The sequence below is a fragment of the Drosophila virilis genome, chromosome 3 (genome assembly GCF_030788295.1).
Source record: "Drosophila virilis strain 15010-1051.87 chromosome 3, Dvir_AGI_RSII-ME, whole genome shotgun sequence".
Lineage (NCBI taxonomy): Eukaryota > Metazoa > Arthropoda > Insecta > Diptera > Drosophilidae > Drosophila > Drosophila virilis.
The window spans coordinates 23,429,479-23,450,578 of record NC_091545.1 but is presented as its reverse complement, the minus strand read 5'-3'; the positions used below and the strand labels follow the sequence as shown (position 1 = coordinate 23,450,578).

At 39.9% G+C, this 21,100-nt stretch overlaps 1 long non-coding RNA gene across 2 annotated transcripts; it reads left to right on the top strand.

Moving 5' to 3' along the window:
* Positions 1–223: 223 nt before the first annotated feature.
* Positions 224–20,687, top strand: LOC26531226 (uncharacterized). Of its 2 annotated transcripts, none has more exons than XR_001450453.3 (3): positions 224–303; positions 3,330–3,562; positions 20,468–20,686. It is a non-coding gene; the product is annotated as an uncharacterized lncRNA (long non-coding RNA). The 2 variants fall into 2 exon arrangements; XR_004303744.2 differs by having other exon boundaries at positions 226–303; positions 3,317–3,562; positions 20,468–20,687.
* The last annotated feature ends 413 nt before the right edge of the window (positions 20,688–21,100 follow it).

The following is a 21,100-nucleotide window of genomic DNA, read 5'->3' as shown; positions in this document are numbered from 1 at the left end:
GCCATACTGTACAAATTTTGCGCTACATCTTTCCATTTGAATTGTAAATTATTATTGCCGATGTTATTTTCTTTATTCTATATTAGTTTCGGTAAAATGAAATAATGCTGTCGCTTAAGATCAGAAGCAGAATGAGGTCGTTAAAGTTAGAGATTTTCTAGATATTTACAAAGTAAACCTTATCGATTGTTTTTATAGAACGGTAAAACTTCTACTTAACGATAAGTTTTTTGCACGGACAGTTATTGTTGGCGCTTCAGCCATGTGCTCGTACATAAATAATTTCGATCTTTAAATTTAATGGTAAGTTTATAAGATATCCTTATAAGCGAACTGATACGTGTTTTTACATATTCAGCTGCTTCTCGTATTCCTAGACTATTAGCATAATTGCATGCAAGTTCGAATTTCAATTAAAGCGTCTGGCGTCTGTAGCTGATATAAATAAAATTCGAATTTCACAAATAGCTCAAAAGCACATGAGACATTTGAGTTGCATTCGCATATACAAATGCATGTGTATACGTTTCTGTTCAGACACACACACACACATGCATGTGGTTGTGTTTGTTGTTGTTTTCCCGGTGGGCAGGGAATACCTGTGGCATTTAGCGCCTGACGCGCCATTCAATTACAATTACATCCCATACATACAATTACATACATATGCCTGCTTATTAATATGTATATATTTATGCATGCATGTATTTACACTTACACCTAACACAGTGAAAGCCGAAAGCTTTTTGCATTTTTTACGTCGTAGCCGGCCGTAGCTTCTAAATTTAAATTTCACGGTCAAGGTCGAGTTTGCACTCGCTGCCGGCGTCGCCGCCGTCGTTTAACAATTAGCTCGAAGCGGTACAGTTAATGAAAACAACATAAAAGTTCAAATATCCAGTGGAAAAATGCTCATATGCGAAGTTAACTTAATTTTATATGTCTGAGTCAGTTAAAATTATATGGCTTTGAAATTAACTAATTAATATAACAATAACTATATTCATTTCAATATCCCTTCAATTTAAGTCGCAGCAGAGCAATGTGTTTGTTTGGCTCTTAACGGCTTTTTGTTGCGCTCTTGCAATCATTCAAAATTTAAATGCATTTAATTCACCACAGCGCGCACGCTCAAGAGCTTTTCCCTGTGTGCTCTTCGTATCGCTCTCTTTTGCTCGAGCTTTTGCGTGCTCTTTATGCACCCCGTTCTCTTTACTTTACATAGCTCAGCTACGCTGCGCTCTCTCTTCAGCTAGTTTAAGCGGCCACAGCCGGCGGCTTTTATCACACTCACCAGCTGCTGCACGCCGGCTCCAAGTGCGCTTGCAGCCCATCGGCGCATGCAAATGGAGTTTGGCTGCGTCAGCGGCACCTGGCTGCGGCGTGGACAAAACAGTTGCAGCTGTTGTTGCAATAAATTTATGTAAATACAAATTGCACATTAATTTATTGAAATGAATATGTCTGCCTTATGAGTCATTTCATTGAAAAGCATCAGAATTTGGCAATGTCCATAACAATTTCCAGGAACATATATGCTACAACACTTTTTATTATTATATAATTATGATTATTATTGAAAGTATAGAATGTAGTTACTGTCAAGCTATATTTTAATACAGCACTGGCTACTAAGACCTTCGGCTTAGTTTGTTATTTAAGGCCTTCGGCTAAGTCAACCCAGCTTCTTATGCAGGCTTTTGTTCAAACCTATTTCGTTCGCTATGTATTATTATTAAAAGTATAGAACCTAGTTACTGTCAATTCTTAAGATTTGAACCAGCTTCCTATGTTTTGGTTCAAGCCTTTAATTATCATATACATTCAAAAGGTTATTTAAACTATTAAGTTTGTTATTTTTATTACTGAAAAGAATACAGTTTGTTCAACCTTCTGCTAAAACAATATTACGTTTCGAACCAGCTGCCTGTGCAGGTTATGGTTCTAACCCTTGCTTTGTTCAAATTCAAATTCAATATGTCGTATATATTTTCACAGAGAGTTGCGGGCTAAATTTGATTTGTATCTATCTATCAAATATTGTTGCTGTAATGTTTCATAAATATATAAATTCTTAGCTATATTAACTGAAAATTCTTTATCATATCCAAGTCAAATTGTGCTCTGAATATGATATTCAAATTGATATAATTCAACTTGATGATATCGTTTTGACAAATTTAAACTGTGATATTAACTTAAATGATGATTCTTGATGCTTCTAATAGCAGCATAAGTTGCGAATTAACACAAATCAGAAACGTTTTATATTTTGTTGGTTCTTAATTTGCATCTTGTTTAAATTGAAACATGTATAATTTATAATAATTGCCTAGCTGAGCGAAACCAGTTGTTAATTCATTTAAAACATTTACTGACTCACATTTCATTTGTTTAATAATATATTAGTATGATATTTGTGCTCAAGGTCGCGCAGGCGTGTGTGTGTGTGTGTGTGTTTGTGTGTTTTCTGTTATGGCAATAAATGCACAAATAAATATAATTTTAATAACTAATTTAATTGCTGCGACAAAACAGCGACCGCCAGTCGCCCGGCCTATTCGCAACAGTTGTTAAATTATAGTATTTATTTTATTGTCGATTTTCTGCGCCGCCGCAGCAGCTCTCACATTTCCCCAGCCCCGCCTCGCCTCCTTACCCGTCTAACCGTCTAGCCGCCCATTCGCTCGACCAGCTGAAAAGCCCAAATTGATGTCAGTGGGTTTTCATGCCACGCAGCATTTCCATTTTCACTTTCACAGGCCGCAACTTTCACAGCTGAGCCACACTCGCCTCCTTTCCCATTGGCCGTTTGTTGCATTCAACGCGGCGGCGCCGCATTCGGTTTCGGTTTCATTTTCCCGCTTGCTCGACGCTCGACGCTTTATGATTAAAAAATAATAATAACATTAAATGGAATATGAAAAACAGGTATCTTCATGATAATTGGAAAGGTTTTTGTGCCTTATACATTTTGCAATCTTTTTATTTTTTATTAATTGGGACAAGGCCAGGCTAAATCGCATTTAGCATAAGGTGAATCCTGGGTGAATCCTGGTGGAGAGGATCGTCCTAATGGCATACTTGTATATTCTTCTTTAAAATTCGTATGGTTTCTGCGGAAATGCCTGTGAATGAGTTAAAATTTGCCAACTTTACATAATTTCCTATTAGATATTATTTTTGGATACCCAACTTTGTTCATTTATTCATCACTCTCAGCCTTGCCATGATCTCTTCTTCTTCAGGCATCATCCTTTTAATATTTTTAATAATATATATACTTAGAACTCGTATTCCCCATTAATCTGTGTAGTTTTCTTTTTTAGCCCAAGCCAATGTTTTGTGAAAACGGAATTAATATTCGCTTAGTGTTATCCAGAATTATTTTGAAGAAAAGTCGAAGCAGTTGGAACATGAAACAACGTCAAAAGGAAAATGAACTTGTGCCATAGAGACAAATCTGTTTTTATATAGCTTGGAAAAGTTCTGTCCTCAGACTTTTAATGGAAATTGAGAGATGTCAAGCGTGAGCGGAAGAAAGGAGAGAAGAAGCAAGAGGGTAAGTGCTTCAGCAGCCTTTTCATTAATTATGTTTAATTATTTAATACGCATCGTATTTCCCCTTTGCCTTAACTGTTATTGTCCATAAAAGGTGAAAAGGTCAAGCGCGTATTTCGTTTATCTAATATGTCCATTCGATTGCCCAAATGCGACTAAATATGGGCTGCGCATGCCGAAAAGTTCTACTGAAATTAATTTATTTCGCACTTAATTATTCAAGTCGAAGCATGCGAGAAGAGGCAGAAGAGCAGATGAGAAGACGCTGACCTTGGGCTGCTGCTGCCTTCGACTTTGTCTCAGTCTCTGTCTCTGTCTCTGTCGCTGCCTCTGCCTCTGCCGCTGCCTGCGCTGACGTCGACGTTTCTGGCCGGCGATCAAATAACGCGCAAATGCCAAAAATCTGATCATAATAAATACGTAATGCTTGTACGCAAACGAGTACATCTACTCGTATTACTCAGTCACCAGCTAGAAGACAAAGAAGAAGAACAAGGGGAACACTTGCGGTTCATATGTGTGTGTTGTGTTGTGTACACTCAAAAGTATTCAAAAATAGTTTTTGTTTTGAATAAATAAAATACATAGTTGCGCAAAGTGCGCAGTTTTTGGAATAGAGCAGTTTCTAAGCGCTGTCAACAGCGAAAATCCAAGCGAATCCAGTGAGATCACTTTCCATAGGAGGATCAGCACAAGTTGTTGTCAGCTTGACAGCTGAATGGGTTCTTAATCTTTATTATTTCCAAACGATTTCCTTTATGTTACACGCCTATGCTCTCCATCATAAGCCTCATACATATATTAATATAATTCCATCCAAGTTAGTTAGTTAGTTCATCGGAATTCCCATTGGTTTTTTATAATTTTCACACTTGTTGCTCGTTTCACTTCATAATATTCCACCTGCAAACAAATATTTGCCTGCGAATACACAACCACCCACTTAGACCTCCTGCCAAGCCCCCGCCCAGTGTCGCTTAAGTGGCCCCAAAAACACGCCATCAACCTGTTGTTCCCATACCAATTACTCAACGCCTCCTCAGGCATATTATGTCTCAGGCATTTCACAAATCCCCCATTTCCCGCTGCCTCGCTGAAACCACTTGGGAAATGTAATGTGCCGATTTGAATACTGTTTAAAGAAAATGTAACTTTCGTGAAAGTTAGACTAGGCAGTAGTATTTGGCAGACATAGACAATATTGAGTACAGGGTATCGACAGGCCTATCAAATTTGCATGTGCATATTTATTTCAACGTGTTATTTCACATTTGTTTTGTTCTAAGCTAAATTCGCATCTTGACCTTGAACAATTATTGTTTATTAATATTGCTGTTTGTTATTTTTGCTGTTGTTGTTGCTATACACACACACACACACACAAACACACATACATACATCCATTTGTATTTATTGTTTTTATTCAAGTTTTATGCGTTTTGCGTTATTCCCGTTTGAATACCCTGTAACTATGCAAATGACTTAACGAGGTATGAAAAAACTGTCCAAATGTATGGCATTTTCATTTTAATAAATTATAATTAACAGATCTATGTTATTTAGAGTTTTGAGATAAATGTTAGGTTCCATTTGTTTTAGAGACGCGTAAGGTAATATGTGACTTAGACTGAATGTCTGACCAAACATTTGCAGGGTATTTGATAGCTCCTCTCGACCAGAGCATTGCCAGTCGTTAGTTTCGGGTTTCGAGTCAGACGGCGTACGCCCCGACCTATTCGAAAATCAACCCGTTCTCGCCTAGCAACAATAACAAAGAGCGTTAACTCGAATATATATGCACGTAAACACATAGATCTTCGTACATACACATAGGTCTGTTGAATTAATCAATTTGAGACGCACACGTGTCGATATTTGTGGAAATGTTCATTATATTTTAACGATCTGTAAATCAAAAAGTCGACGCATCTGCGAGCATGAAAAAATAATACAAAACGTGCGATTTGCAACATAAAATTTGTGCGAAATCGTAATGTTCCTTCTGATTTATGATGGATTTCAAAGCAATACAAATGGGCACTGAATTCATCTGGAATTAAGTAGAGCGGCAAATTAGCGTCAAGCGGCTAGAGCTCAATTAAACGAAGGCTAAAAGTGGGCAGAAGTGCTCCAAAGTTCCATGTTCAGTGACCATGGAAAAGCCCCAATTGCGAGTCGCTGAATAAACGCTTTCTTTCTGCCCCACTCCCCTCCGATCTGTGGGTGCAAGAGCAGTCCTTGAACTCGCTGCATTCGTAATTCCCTGCACTTTACACAAAAGCGGATCCCAAACTGAAATTAAATCGCAACAATAAAGAAAATCTACCTGCGGCACCTCGAAGATTAAATACCCTTAATGAAATGCTCGTAATTGCCAACTTTTCTCAACATATCATTAAAAGCACACAATTTCTCATGTTTCACAGTAAAACTATATGATATAGAAGTCTGATATAAATACTAATTAATGCCCAGTTTTGTCAATATATCTCGAAACGAATAATTTCTCACATATGACAAAATTTCAATACCTTCTATAGAGCTATAAAAATAGTATAAGATGCGCCCAACTTTTAGTAGAGAGCGCGACTATTGTTTACCCTGTAAATCAATAAGATATGCATATATGCATTAGAAGAATATAACTAAAACAAATTTACATATACCTTCTAACAAAATACTTCCCCTCTATAAACATAAAAGTGTTGTATCTTCTGCTTGTCTAGCTGTTACAACCCTGAATTGATATGCATATTCCCTACATATATAGATATATGTAAAAACAACGTAATGTCAGGCACTTTATAATTTCTCAACTGCAGAGTACGCATTTTGCACAAGTGTTTACGTGTAATATAAAACTCTTTACATATACATATATAGAATGTAGAATGTTTTTACATTTCCGAAACGATTTGTTTCATACCACGTGCATATGAAATGAGCTATAAAGGGTTATTTAAAGAGTCATTTTGCCTATATTATTAGAGATATTTAAAAGAAGTTTAAATGTCAATCAAAATATAGACAATCAAAATATAGATTAAAAAAGAATTAAAAGTTGCAAATTTCATTGCATCGGCTGCATTTTGTTAGGGATCAGGGTATCTTCTAGTCGGGTTGACCATTCTTTTGTATGATTTGCAATTACATACATATATGATTATTATAGAACCTCGAAATATCAATATTCATACGTTGCACTTACGAATTAGAATACTGGGTATCTTCTAGTCGGGCCAGAGCGTTCTTCTTGTTTTATAGAATTTGCAATTACTTGACAATTCTTTAAGCATGTAAAGGCATTTGAATTGAAAAACAAATTATGTCCACACACATATTTAGATAATTGATATTTATTTATTTATTTTTGGGCGTGCATTTTGCGCATTTTACGTCATACGTCATATGTCATACGTCATACGTCATGTGGCTGGCTATTTCTCTTTCGTTCAGTCCTCAATCTTTCTCTTTGGCTCAGAGGTAACCTACCCCCCGCCCGGTAGCCCCGCCCGCCCTTGTGCCGCGTCTGTGCAGCCGTTATTGTGAGTTATTTGCGTCGACGCTTGAGTTTAGCGGCCCTGTCGCGCGATTTCAAGGACGCGACGCTTTGTTTTGTTATTGTCTGGAGTCTCATTGTTGTTGCCTTCTCTCTCTCTCTCTCTCTCTTTATCTCTGTCTTCCTCCTTCCACTGCGAATGTAGCTTTGCTGCAGCAGCAAATGCTTTTGAAACAACAAAAAGTGCATTGAAACCACAATCAGAATTTGAATCAAGCAATGGAATTTTTAATATGTATATATATATACAATTTTATTTTATTTTTTATTTATTTATTTTTTTTTTTGAAATGTACTCGAACTTTGCATTTATTTAGCTTTTGTCGCTGCTTCATTTTTGCTTTGTTTATTTAGAATTTTAACGCTTTTTTTCGGGGCATATTTTATGGCCATCTTGATTTACTTTTGCCGGGCGCAAGCGAAAAAAAAAAAAAAAAACAAAATCTACCTTTGCCTTTTGCACATTCAAGGTTAAGCTTGATGGAGGGGTTGCAGGGGAACTGGAAAAAGTCGCCGCACCTCAGTGCACATAAATAAAATTTCTATTTATCTAATTAACAAATTAAACTCCGCAAATGCCGCATTGAATAATAAGCGATAATTTGGCAAACAAAAAAGGCAGCAGCCGAATTGCACGCAAAAACAGCTTTTAAAAGAAAACATAACTAAACAAAAAATTAAATAAAACAAACACAATTCAGGTTTATGGTCAAGGACACGAGCTAAATAGCTGTTTAAAAGCACGAGATCCAAATGCCCTTTCTTCGTGAAAATCGAAAACAAATAAAGCCCATTAACATCTATTTAAATCAATAGAAAAAACCTCTTATTAAGTAATTTAATGCATTTGTCAAGAACTCTTCATGCGAACTTGAGTTAAGCCCATTGCCGAACCGAACCGCCCAGAAGACCCCGTGAAGACCCCGTGAAGACCATTAAGCGCATGGGCTGATATATCATGAATGACAGCAACAAAACACGTTGTCGCCTCTGACGCTCATTTAAAAACAAATCAAATCAAATACACACACAACTATATACTTACATATATATACATACATACATATAATCAACCGTGGGGGGCTCGTGCTTTTTATTAATGAGCTGAACTTGGACAGATCGGACATTCGACTAGTTTCTGTTTCTGTCTCTGTTTCTGTTTTCAGTTTCCAAAGTCGTTGCAAAGCGGAAGTCAAAGCCGAATGCAAGTTGCTCTTATCGCTATGCTCTGACGCAGTCAGCTGTCCGCCTTCGTCGGTCGCTTCGTCAACTTTTTGCTCTTGGCTGATTAGCGCGCCAGTTGGCCGACCAATTGGTGGCCAGTGTGAGAAAGGGATGGGCGGAGGGGGTAGGGGGGGGGCAGCTTAATTGAATACGCAGACTGTTCAAAGTAAATGCTAAATTTTTTCTTCAAGCAAATTCTAATAAACACGGCGCGACCAAAGTAAAAAGGCATTTAAATATACACACACGCGGCAACAACACACACGCACACACACACACACACTCATACAAGCAACAACAAAAATCAAACAAAACGTTGCTCAAGGTTAGGGTTATCATATTGCCAAGATCAAGGCTATACGACTACTAAAGCTGTTGTTATAGCGACAGACATTTGTCAGTCGTTAGCTACACACACACACATATATATATATATATTTATGAGTGTGTGTGTGTGAGTGTGCTGTTCCATACTGCGCCAGACAGATCGTCGAACGTGCAAAGCTTCTGAAAACTGGCTCAGGAGAGAATTATGTATGTAGTATTTTGCCATTTAAATGTTTTGGGATTTATGGTAATGTTTTATATTTATATATATATATATATATATATATAATATGCATGTTTTATATACAACAAATTTGTGTGCATATACGAAAACGTTTGGCATTTGAGCAATATACTTGCTCATAATTTTCTCGTCTACTTTGGAACCGAATAGTGTATAGAAATTTCAGGCATTTTGCATTTGTCACTTGTCGCTGATAAAATAACAATGAAATAATGCGATTTCTGGTAGATTATAAAGATATCATATATACACAATTAGATAAGTTAATCGTCTCTCTTAGTTAGTTGAGTATCGAGGGTGTTGGTTCGAAAGCGCTTTCAAGATATAGAGCCAAGGATCTCAGCAGACAACAATAATCTAATAATAATAGATTATATTTTCGCGAAAACCACATTTGTAATCCAGTTTGTGATCGAAAACGTGTGCCAAGTTCATCAAATACTGATCAAGGTTACATTTGCCGAGTGGTGGGAGTGTACGTCATATTGAGTTTCTTATACAGTCTTATCGATTCGCGATCGATCCACATTCGATCGGCCCATCAACATTGATTAGCAGTTAATTTACTGGTTTATTTTATGCATGATTTTTGCTATGAATTTTGATGAATTTCTTGAGGAAGTCAATGATATCTTAGCCCCACAGCGAAGTCCGCGCTCAGCAGCTCACAACGAATGTCATTGGGCGTTGCGAATTAAAACGGAATTAAAATTAAGTATAAGCAATCGAGCGAGGGCTGTGCCTCTGTGGCATATCTCGGAAGTGGATTTAGTTTATTCACGTCTAACGGTGTTTCATGCATTTAATACAGCTACGATTATGAATGAGTATGCGTATCTGAAGGAAAACTGGTTTCGATTTTGTGGACCCTGACTTTGAATCTGTAAATGTATCTGTATCTCCATCCCTTTCTGTTTCTGTATCTTTATCTGTATTTTTGTCTTTATTCGTAACGGAATTTGTAAATGTATCTAAATCTTTTTCAGTATCTTTATCTATTTGTATCTGTATCTAGATCTATGATCGATATACGTGTATCTGTATATCTGGTTCTGTATCTGTATCTGTGCCTGTGCAATGTTTGCATCTGTATCTGTATCTGTATCAGTATTTGTAGCTATATCTTTATCTGTCTCCGGTAGTGTATAATGTATCTGGTAATCTTGATATGCGGGCGAGTTCCAAACTTGTAAGTGCCATTCGGTTTGGTTTTTCAATTTGTTTGCACCTCTATTTATTCCATTGTCTATTTGAACTTGTGTTTGCTGGCTGTTCAAGTTCAAAGCCCAACCCAAAGATCAGCTGAGCTTAGCTCTCGGCTCTTTGGATTGTTTCGCCCTCGGCGACTAAATGTATAGTTAGCTAAGGTCAGTCCGCGGCGTTGAAATTGTTTCGACTGTTTGGCGACGCCCAGATCCAAATATTGACGCTGACGCTCTAAATAGCCGACAGAGCTGAGCGTAGTGCGGAAAAACCTTCAATGCAAGCTATGTATCTCATCGCTTGTTGCTGTTTGTATAGCTGCCGACACCTTGACTTCAATTCAACGGCTCTTAAGCAGAGGAGCTGCCGCAGAGTTCGCTTGGCAACCAAAACTTGACCTAATTTCGAGCGTGGAAAATATGCCGCATGGCCTGTCGTTGTTGTAAGTTTGGAGTTGTTTGTGTGTTGTTGTTGTAAGTCTGTTGTCTGGCCCAAATTTAGCCATAATAATATTTGGCTGCCGCTCCGGCCCCTGACCCTGAGTGGATTTGGGGCTCCTGTCGCCGCGATGGTGGTCTGCGGTCGGGTCGCCAGTGACTCAGAGATCTTTATTGTTGTTGGGTTTTAATACGCTGCCCAAGGCGGCTCACGTTTCAGCTCATTTCCTGTTTAGCTTTGGCCCATGCAGACCCAGACTCAGACCCCAGGCAGCCGACGGGCAGATCAAGATCAACAAACTGTGCGTTTACTCGCTTTTGTAAACTTTTGTAAACATGCGTTGACAACTCTCGTTTCGCGCTGAAGTTCTTATAAACAGCGACCTGGCAAGTGTCCGATAAGGGATCAAAATTGCGCCAAGTTTAAAAATATACAAGTAGCTGCAATAACAAACAATAGCTCTCTCCGAGAATCCGGCGGTTAATGGACACCACGTAGCTCCAGCAGATTTACATAGCTGTCTTTGTCTCTCCACGATTCTATGTAAGTGTATTAATAATAAGCTCTGGAAATGAGTTCAATGGCTCGTTGCGGCCTGACATTGCGTTTCTTTTTTGTTTTGATACGATTACGCCCACATTCCAATTGAGATTGTCACTGAGCCGCCATATGGTAATATAAGTGCATTGCCAAGCACAATTACAAAGACAACCTCCCTTCCCCCCAACCCATGGATAATTGCCCATATTATATGTCCTGAGATTCTGGTAGGTAACGTGCCCAGCATTAAAATAAACTGCAAGCATTTGCATAATTCACCAAGGAGTCTCCGTAAATCACGCCCAGAAATGCAAAGCACCGCTGGCAGCAAAGAAGAAGCCTTTGCAGACGATGAAGAATTGCGATTTTGCTTTTCAAAATATCCGAATATTTATGTCAAGGTCTAAGGCATAAAAACAGACACTGAAAAAGAACGAAAGTGTGCGTTAACAAAATTCAGCCTTAGTTAAGTAAGAAAGAACTGAGAATGAAGGGGATTTTTTGTAAGAGTTGGTCGAATTAACAACTAGCTTCAGTTCAAATACAGATAAGGAATCAGAAAAGTTTTCAAAACTTTGATTGTGAAGTTATTTATTATTTGAAAGAGATGAACGCAATTGCGAATGAAGTTATAAAGCATTTTTATTTGAAAGGATTCATCAACAGTTCAAGTCAAATAATTCGCTAAGCAAAATAAGCAGTCAAAAATGTGCAGATTAATTATTTATATGTAATAATGATAAATGAATGACTAATGATGATAATAGACTTTTATATATAGATACAGATAAAGATACAGACACAGATATATAAATACAAATGCGGGTACAGATACAGATATTATTCAAAGGAATTTACAGATACGTTTACACATACAGATATATATAGAGACACATATAAAATGTTGATACTGCCACATAAACGGATACATTTACAGTAACAGATGAAGATACAGATATACATATATACAGATACTTTTACAGATATATTTACATATACGTTAGATACAGACACTGATAAAGATTTTTATATAAACATCGATGGATAATTATATGAGCTAGTGCAATATAAACTGTTTTCAAGGAATATCAAATTAATTTACTTTGATAGTAAATAACAAACAATTAAAAAACCAATTTATTTGTTCATCAAATGAGTATCAAAATGTTAGTTTCGATTAGCCTCCTAAGTCTCGAAGTGCCAGTTGTACTTGCAAATCAAAAATATGTTTTCATATGGTTAGGCATCCGGTGAGCCCACACAAAACCAGCGCTGACCATACAAAACTCATCAAGAGTTTTAATGCAGCCAAGGACAACTTGATTGAGCAGAGTCGACTGGCTGGCCAGAGATCGTCGCCGGGTCGCATCGCCAACATATTTCCGGCGTCAATATTCGGTTTTTGTCTTTTGTCTTGTACACTGCACTTATTAGTTGCTTCCTTTGCAGAAATGCAGACAAAGAGCCAGCTGCAGACCCTGAACTTTGTCGCCTCGGCTCGCCTCGAGTGCAGAGTCAGTGGAGCTTGTGAGATTCCCAGATTGAGATTCCGATGCCAATTCCAATTCTTTGTGCCCGGCCGGCCACTTGCAGAGTGCTTGAGTTGTGCAGTAGCCTGCGCTTCGCCTTGAATTGTGTGACTGAACCAACATGATTAAACGCATTTCCTGCCCCCTCACCCCAATCCACGCCAGCCACAACTTCAACCTCAACCCCATGCCGCAGCCCTTGCCTTTCGTATCGTGGTCTGCGGTCTGCATAATGCTCCTAATGCATAAAGCGCACAAGGACCCGGGCTTCTCGGCACCCTTGAACCGCATGATGACCGCTTAATTAGGGCGTGTAAGCACTTCTTTCCGACATGGTCGCCATTCTGCTTTGTATGCGTCACTCGTCACTCGCCGTCGTCAACCCCTCGCAACCCCTAAAGTAAGTACAATGCCCAGCCGTCTGATCGGTTGCTCGGTCGCTCTGGCTCTCGGTCTATGGCCTGCCACGCGCGTCAACATTTTTAATTGTGCGCTGCATATCATTTGATATTAAATAAATAAATACATATATACATATATACACTCATATATTATGCCCATGTGACGTACAATGGAGCTCTGGAGCCGTGAACGTACTCGTATATGAACAAGTGCGTATTATCAAATATTTAATACCCTTGTAGACCTAATCATACTATAGGATATAGTAATTCGATTATTATTATTATATTTGACATACTTATCAGCATTTGCACAGGCCAAACAGCCAAATTTACTAACGTCTACTTCATCATTCATCGTTCATTTTTTCGTGCCATCTTCATTACACAGACCGAAGCTTAGATGGGAACACTTTCTGGCCAATTATTCCCTGAGTGAATCTGCTGTATTCCACGCAAAGTTACCCCAAATATAAATTATAATTAATCAAAACCTGGCTCACGTTTGACCCAAAGCAAAGCTTACATAAAAAGGTAGCCATTCGAGTCCTTACCGCTTGGGCTGGTCGTAGATTACTAAACAGCCAGGACGAACTCTTCAAACTTTCAGTCTGAAAAAAAAAAACACATAGGTCCAGTTTCGTAAATGTTGAAATCATTTGGCTAACAACAGCAACACAGCTCTGCAACCTGAACAAGAAGTAGTATATTTTTACATAAGAATGGACATTATAAAAAAACTCACAATACCCTATGCAAGGGTATAGAAAATCGGTTCTGTTGACTTTTGTGCGTTGTCGATTAATATTTTTTGCCCTGTTGCACTTACGCGATGATTAAACGGCGGGGAATGTCCAAAGTTGGCTCATTGTTCGAGAACTGTTGTAGCTCAGAGCGCCTGGCATTATATGCGAATTTTGTTTTATCGTAATTTCTATAAAAAGACCATGCACAAATCCATGGGTAAGGTTGCACATTTGGGCGAATCCAATTATCTCATTTCAAGTGTCCCCTTCGCTGCTGCTGGCTGACAGCTGAGATCCTTTGTGTGGGTGTAGCGATGGGTGAATGGGCGCCGTCCAACTAATTTGATTCAGTCTTATTACGACAACAAAGCCACGACCGTGCACTTGACCCTCAACAATTTGCGTCAATGTCAATGCGACAATCGCCCCAACGGAAAATGGTTGAGCAAGAGGTTCGGGTTAGGTAATTACTGTGCATGTTGCGGCTGCTGTTGCCACTGCGCTAACAGTTGTGACTGCAGCAACGACCTTGAACGAGGCTGGGCACAAACCCGCACACCCTTAAACGAATGACCTTTCGAATGCAACGAACGGCTCAATGCAACCATCTCGCTCGCCCGCTCGCTCACTTGTTACTAAAAATAAGCTCTGCGTGAAAAGCTCATGCTGAAGGTCAAAAACCCACACAGCAGCACTGGCATTAGCGCCACTCAATGAGGCACATGCAACTGCCGCGTGCGCAAGTTCAAGTGCAAGGGTTGCCATTGCACCCGAGCAGCCATCACAGCCATTGCAGGCAGCGCAGCCATTGGAGCTCACGCGGCATTGGCCTTGTTGCACGCCCCTTTGCATTGACGCACTGACCCTGGCCGTGAACGTGGCTATAGTCTCCGAGTGGGTGTGCCCAGACCCGGGCCAAACTAGCCGCCCGGCTTCCTTGACATTTTCATAAAATTTGATGTGGCCGGCCGGCCGGCCGGTCTCTCGGTCGTTCGGTCGACTAATGCCCGTTTTGTTATGGTCCTCACGGCCAAACTATATTCCATTGACAGGCTTGGTGCTTGACTATTTATAGCGTCCTCTCCAGTTTGAACTTTAGCAATTTATTTGCTGCTAATTGAAACTTGAGTTTGTTTTGTGTAGAATTGCGTCAAAGCTGTGGCTAAACATAGCTGCGAGCTGCCACCTGAACGGAAAACCCTGCTGTCATTAACTGGCACTAACTATTTTTCTTTCGCTTTGAATGCCAGTTGAATTCGTGTTTAATTTCCACTTCTTATCCTCTTGTCAACTAACTGGACAACTATTTTTCTTTCGCCTTGAATGCTAATTGAACTCAACTTTAATTGTTACTTCTTTTTCTCTTGTCAACTTCACTTTATTCTATTTTAATAAATACAAATGGCTTTTGTGGCCTTCCGAACCCGAATTTAATAAATATGTTGACAATTGGTTAATGCATCAGGATAAAATAAATGTACTTCTGCATGCACGCTGTACTTTCTTTTTGTAATTCTCATCAAGTTAATGCTACGAAAGGACGACAAGGCATTTGTTGTTTGTTGCCTAATATGTTTATATAAAATATATATTTAATGCTGGCCAGTAATTTGGCAGTTATTTTCAATCATGAAGAACTTCTCTGCTCAAGCAGAAAATCTCATAAGCCTGTCAGCTACTTGATGCCCACTGCCCTACCTCTCCGAGAGGTTGATAAGTTAATAAAACAAACTTCAACAACGACACGTGGCTCAATGCAGCTTTGTTGGCGTTCGACTTGGTGATAATAAGCCACCTGAAAGTATCGTCCTTTTGTTGACCTTTAACGAATATACGGTTCGGCAATTTTGCGCGTGGGCTAACAGCCTCCAATTTCAAAGGGCGGCTGAGGGACGCGGGAGGGAGTGGTTGGGAGAGAGCATGGAAAAGCGAAGAATCATTTAAAAATCAAATCAAAGTCACGCGCCGCAATGTAATCAACAGTCGGCCCGTGTTTCAGCAGGAGAGGGAGATGACAGTGACAAGCAGCAGGCAGTAGGCATGTGGCATGTGGCATGTGGCATATAGAAGCTCAAGGCTGCCGTGCTGCAGGTGTAGCAGAAAGTACCGGGTCCATCCAAACAACAGGCAGCTCCATGTGCCGCTAAGTATGAAAAGAATAAATGGAGACAGGACGAGAGAGTAAGAGAGAGAGAGAGAGAGAGAGAGAGAGGGCGAAAGCTTCTGCTTCCCAGTCACAAGGCATGGCCACGTGTGGGCTAAGCACGGTGCGGTGCATGTGATGGCATGTGAGAGGAGGAGGGGAGAGCGGGCATTGGCAGTGTCAGCGCAAGAAATCCTTCAGCTTTAACCTTGAACTTCACCGTTGCTAAGGCAACACGAGGTGGCAGCTCTCTGCCGCTGTTGCCAGTCGTGCTGTCTCATTCGCGCTGTGCTTTTACGTTAACCTTGCCGCGTTCTGTAGTGGCCGAGTCCTTGAATGTGTGTGCGCCTACGCGCTGGCTATGGAAATTTTCGCCTGCTTCTTGTCGCCGTCTCGCTCGCGCCGCCAAGTTGAAGGGCATTTAACGTTGATTGACGCTAAATAATAACGGCATTTTGTTAAGCCTTGGGGTAAGTACCCCTAAAAAGCTCTCTCACTCTCTGTTTCTCTCTTTCTCGCTCTCGCAAAGCTTTCGCCATAGTAGGGGAGTGTCTTGTGCTCTGCAGCTCGAAAGCTTTGTCCAGCGCCGTTGGTTGACTGTACTTCTGTGACATTGCTCGAACTTTCGCCTTGGCATTGCACGCGCTTCAACTTTGTGCTCTTGCAGCTTTGCGTTCTCTGGCAAGGCCACACAAAAGCCGCAAGTTTGTTGCCATTTCACAAATTTTGTTTAAGTCGGCAAAAGCTCTTCGCTCTCTCTCTCTCTCTCTTTCTCTCTCTCTCGCGCGCGTACTCGTTCTCTGTCTATCTCTTTCTCGTTTTTTTCTGTTGCGCATTTCATTTGGCATTTCGGCCATTTGCTTTGGCGCCTGTTACATTAACAAACTCATGTGCGTCATCTCTATTGTTGTCGCTATCATTCCCTGTCTCTTCCTTCCCCTCCCCCTACCCAGTGGGCCTACCATTCGCGCCACGCAAATTCAATTTGCATTTAGAATAATAGGAGCATTTTCCAGGAAACTGAAAGACGCTCTCCACGTGCGTGGAAAAGGCGCGGGCTTTTCTATAGCATACAACACGGCAGCGCGTGTGTTTGGCATTTGCTTCTGTTTTTTGGAAAGTTACTTGCCACACGCTGCATACGCCTGCCCCTCCCGCTCCTTCGAGGCTTGCCTAACACGCAATTTGTTAGCCGCCTCGTAAAAGTGCCTTCCAGTTCTGCCTTGCCGCTAGCCAGGCCCAAAATTTATGTGAAACACTTTTGTGAATGAAGTTCGTAGCTCGTTTCCGCGGCGTTAAAAATGCTGGGAATGTACGAGAATGTTGCTTCTGGCGCCCTGCGGCACCTTGGCTAATCAACTCTGCGCAGCGTAGGTCAGAGCTAACGCTTGTTTATGAAGCATTGCTCTTTATGGCCACCCTGGCAGCCATTCCATTAACATTTCCCTGACAAGGGAAGTTTTGTTAGTTTGTTTAACGTAGAACTGAAGAGGTTCAAAAAGTCAGGCAATACGGAAAAATAAACGCCACAATTAATCAAGACTTATTGACAACTCTAATTAAATTCAATTGTAAGCATTAGATTTAGCAGCTGACTTACCATTAAGTTTATCATATGGTTAAGAATCTTCCTGCTGATAAAAATTGAAAGAAAATTTCTATTCTCTTTCTATATATTGCGATGTAGACAGGCTTCTGATGATTTACAATTAGTCTTACGTTAATTATCACCTGGTTTATTGTCTTGGGTAACTTGTAAGGCCAAGTTGAATTCCAGCAATTTCCTAAATGTCAGTTACAAAATCTCACCTCTCATGTCTCTTTTGTATTTACTGCAAAGCAAAGCTGTGCACATTCAAAAAGTATTATCTTTTGGATATCTGAACCTATTATCGATTCAATGTCAAGTGTTTGCCCTGAACTTATGCCTGGCCCGCTTTACAGTTCCACAATTTGCTAGCGTCTTCTCGCAAAAAGTCACCCTTGAAATAATTTTGGGGCGCATTTGTCTCCGACTTCGCTTGGCAGCTTCCGGTTCCAGCAACAAAATGCGAAAGCTTCCGGCAAGCAAACGTTTACCGCCCTTCACCCACGCGTAAACTGACGCACTTCCAACACGTGTCTGGGCAACGGTGTGGGTTGGAATAATTTGGAGACGGGGCAGAGTCGTGTTAGGGGCCTTTGACTGTCCGGGGCATTGGCTCGGATGCTCCGTTGGATGCGCAGTTGGAGCTTTGCCTTTTGTTATTGTTGTTGTTTTGGTTTTGGTTTTGGTTTCTGTTTCTGTTTCGGCTTCTGTTTCCCCTGTCATCGCTTGCCAAACTTCAAGGTTAACTTCCTGTTGTCACCGGGCTCCCTTGCGCAACATTGGCCAGCTTGCGCGGGCCTGACCCAAACTAAGACGCCATATTGTTTCTACAGTCATTATGTAATCCTAGCCCTAGTCCGATTGTTGCCTGCGTAGGCGTTTCCGCTTTCCGCTTCGCGGGTTCGTTCAACTCGCTGCCGCTATTTATCTTGCCAAACCCATGCTCGCACCCTGGATCTCTACTATACTCTCCCATACTCTCTCCCGTTTGTATATATATGCAGCAAGGGTCAATGTACGTCAGCGCCGCCACCTGCGTGATACGTTTGAGGTCAATGTCTTAGCTCTCCACACTTCCGTTCTTAGTTCACATGCCGCATTGCTCTTGCCGCACCCCGCCCACACATTTTTGCTGACGATAAGAATTACCTTAGTGCCAAGCTTAGGTTTTTTTTATGCTTTTGCTATAGTTTGATGAATTATTGTTTGGATTTGGGCTGGTATCGTTTAGCTCGTATGGATTCAGTTTCGCTGTAGATGTAGCGGAAGTTCAATAGATAATTTATTCGCGTGCGCACACATTTTTGAACGAAAGTTCCTCGAAAATTGAGTACTTGCTAGGGTCACGACCTTTTTGGGTACCTTATATCGAATATTTTAATAAAATACTTTTGCGCGAATCTGCAATCAACCGACAAACTCTAGTGAGGTAGTTTCAAAATAGAACAAAGCTTTCAATTAACAAAAATTATCTCAATAGAAATAAAATTGGCATAATATTCCAATCGAATCTTAACTGGCCAGGAACTTAAAAAAAATCATCTTCAAATTTGACCAACCCCTTTTTTTATTAATTTGCATTTGCTTTCCTTTCTTTTAATTTTCGAACCAAACCTATTATTGGCTAAATTTCGATTTTGGATTTGATTATTTGATGCCAGTTGATATTCATAAACTTCTAGTCCAAATATATCGATTTTCGGGTGTTGGTCAAAAATGCATAGTGCTTAAAATTGATTGAAATGGGTATATGCTGCCTTTAAAAGTTTATTTAAAAATTCGTACCCTTCAAAAGAGATCATCTTCTAATCTGCATGTCTTTGCAGTTCCAGCAGCTGTGTGGCTATGTGGAGAAAGCTTACAGACCATCTTGATATCCTTTGGCCAACTTGCAATCCTTATCCTACCAACTTAGAATGTGTAAAGGTCGAAAGTCCTTCAAGGGGCTGACGAAAGGAGATTTCTCTCTGTAAAGAAACAATCGGCCGTGTCCTTGCGGATCATGATGTCTTTTGACCAGCCGATATTCCTTATCCTCCCGATTCCGAATATACTAAGCAGAGGACGAATATTCTTCAAACAGCCTAGATTTTTTTACAATTCTTTCGTAAATTAACAAAGTCATAACTCGGCTATATCTTTGCGGATCCTGACAATTATTATGTTAAACAAAACGTATGAATAAGGACCACAAACTGGCCAAGGGACATCCAAATCGTCCTTGTCGTTTCCGATTTATGGCCAATTTTCTAAAAAGGACATTTTTTAAATGGCCATTACTCGGCCAAATCCTTAAGGATATCGGAAGGATATGCCTTTTTAGACTCGTGGGGAGCGAGACTATCGATTGGCATTTAAGGATTTCAAGGATTCGACAAAAAATTTCACCAAAATTTATCATAGGGGGTTAGTCGCAAAATTGGCCAAAATCGAAAATATCCGGGCTAACTTCGGCATTTGAAGGACTAGCGGAATGTCCTTTGGCCAGCTGATAGTTCTCACCCTCCCATTAAAGAATTTACAAGCCAAAGGACGAAAGTCCTGCAGACAAAGAAGTTTTAAGGACAATTTTGTAAACAAAAAATAGGCTATAACTCGGACGTATCCTTGCATATCCTGGCGAGTCATATGTCTAAATAATTGTATCAAATAGGACTACCGCCTGGCCAAATTTCATTAGGATCGTCCCTGTAGTTTGAGAGATATTCAAGGATATGTGTTTTCAGTCCATTTCCGTGCGCTCCGCGACTGAAATTTTACAAGTGAAAATACAAGTCCTATGATTCTTAGATGACCCCATATTTTTTTGATGCAGATCGATTCAGTGGGTCTATACGACCCTAACGCACTAAGTCCTTTGAAAATCTGCAAGGATATGACCGAGTTATGTCCTTTTTTCTTTATATAAAATACTCTTATATATTTTTCGCCCTGTTTAATTTAAATGTGTTTTTATCTTTTCAGATTCACAAATTAAGGACCACAATTAATTTCAAGGACCTCCACGAGTAACAACGCAATTTTTTCCAGGATCGGACTTTAATTAGGATAGATATAGCTATTTTAAGTTCAAATAAGCCAAATTTATAATTTATGCACGTTTTGTATAATTTTAAGAGAATTAATTAAGAGAATTAGTATGGAAAACAGGACATTTTATATATACCCACATAAATAAATCAATTATTAAAAAAAAAAGAAAGAAAAAAAGAATAAAACTCCTGTTTTTTTATCAATTAATTAAAAAATCAACGGAATTTGGAAATCCATTGCATACCCGCACGGGGCGTCTGTTGGCAACCGCTGGCTGCCGAGATTTTTCCTAAAATCTGCCAAAATACCAGGCGAACAGAAATGCCCAGAAGGTCGACAACAAATATTTTTAGTTGCCGAAAAAATTTTATTGCATACCCAAAAGGGCGCCCTCGTCGCCGGCTGGGTCCCCCAAATTTTAGTTAAAATTTCCCAAAAACACCAGGCGAACAGAAATGCCCAGAAGGTCGATAAATATTAAATTTGCGGCCGAAAAATGACGTAGTAAAAAGGGCACCCTCGTCGCTGGTCCTAAATTTGCACTAAAATTTCACTCAAGTACCA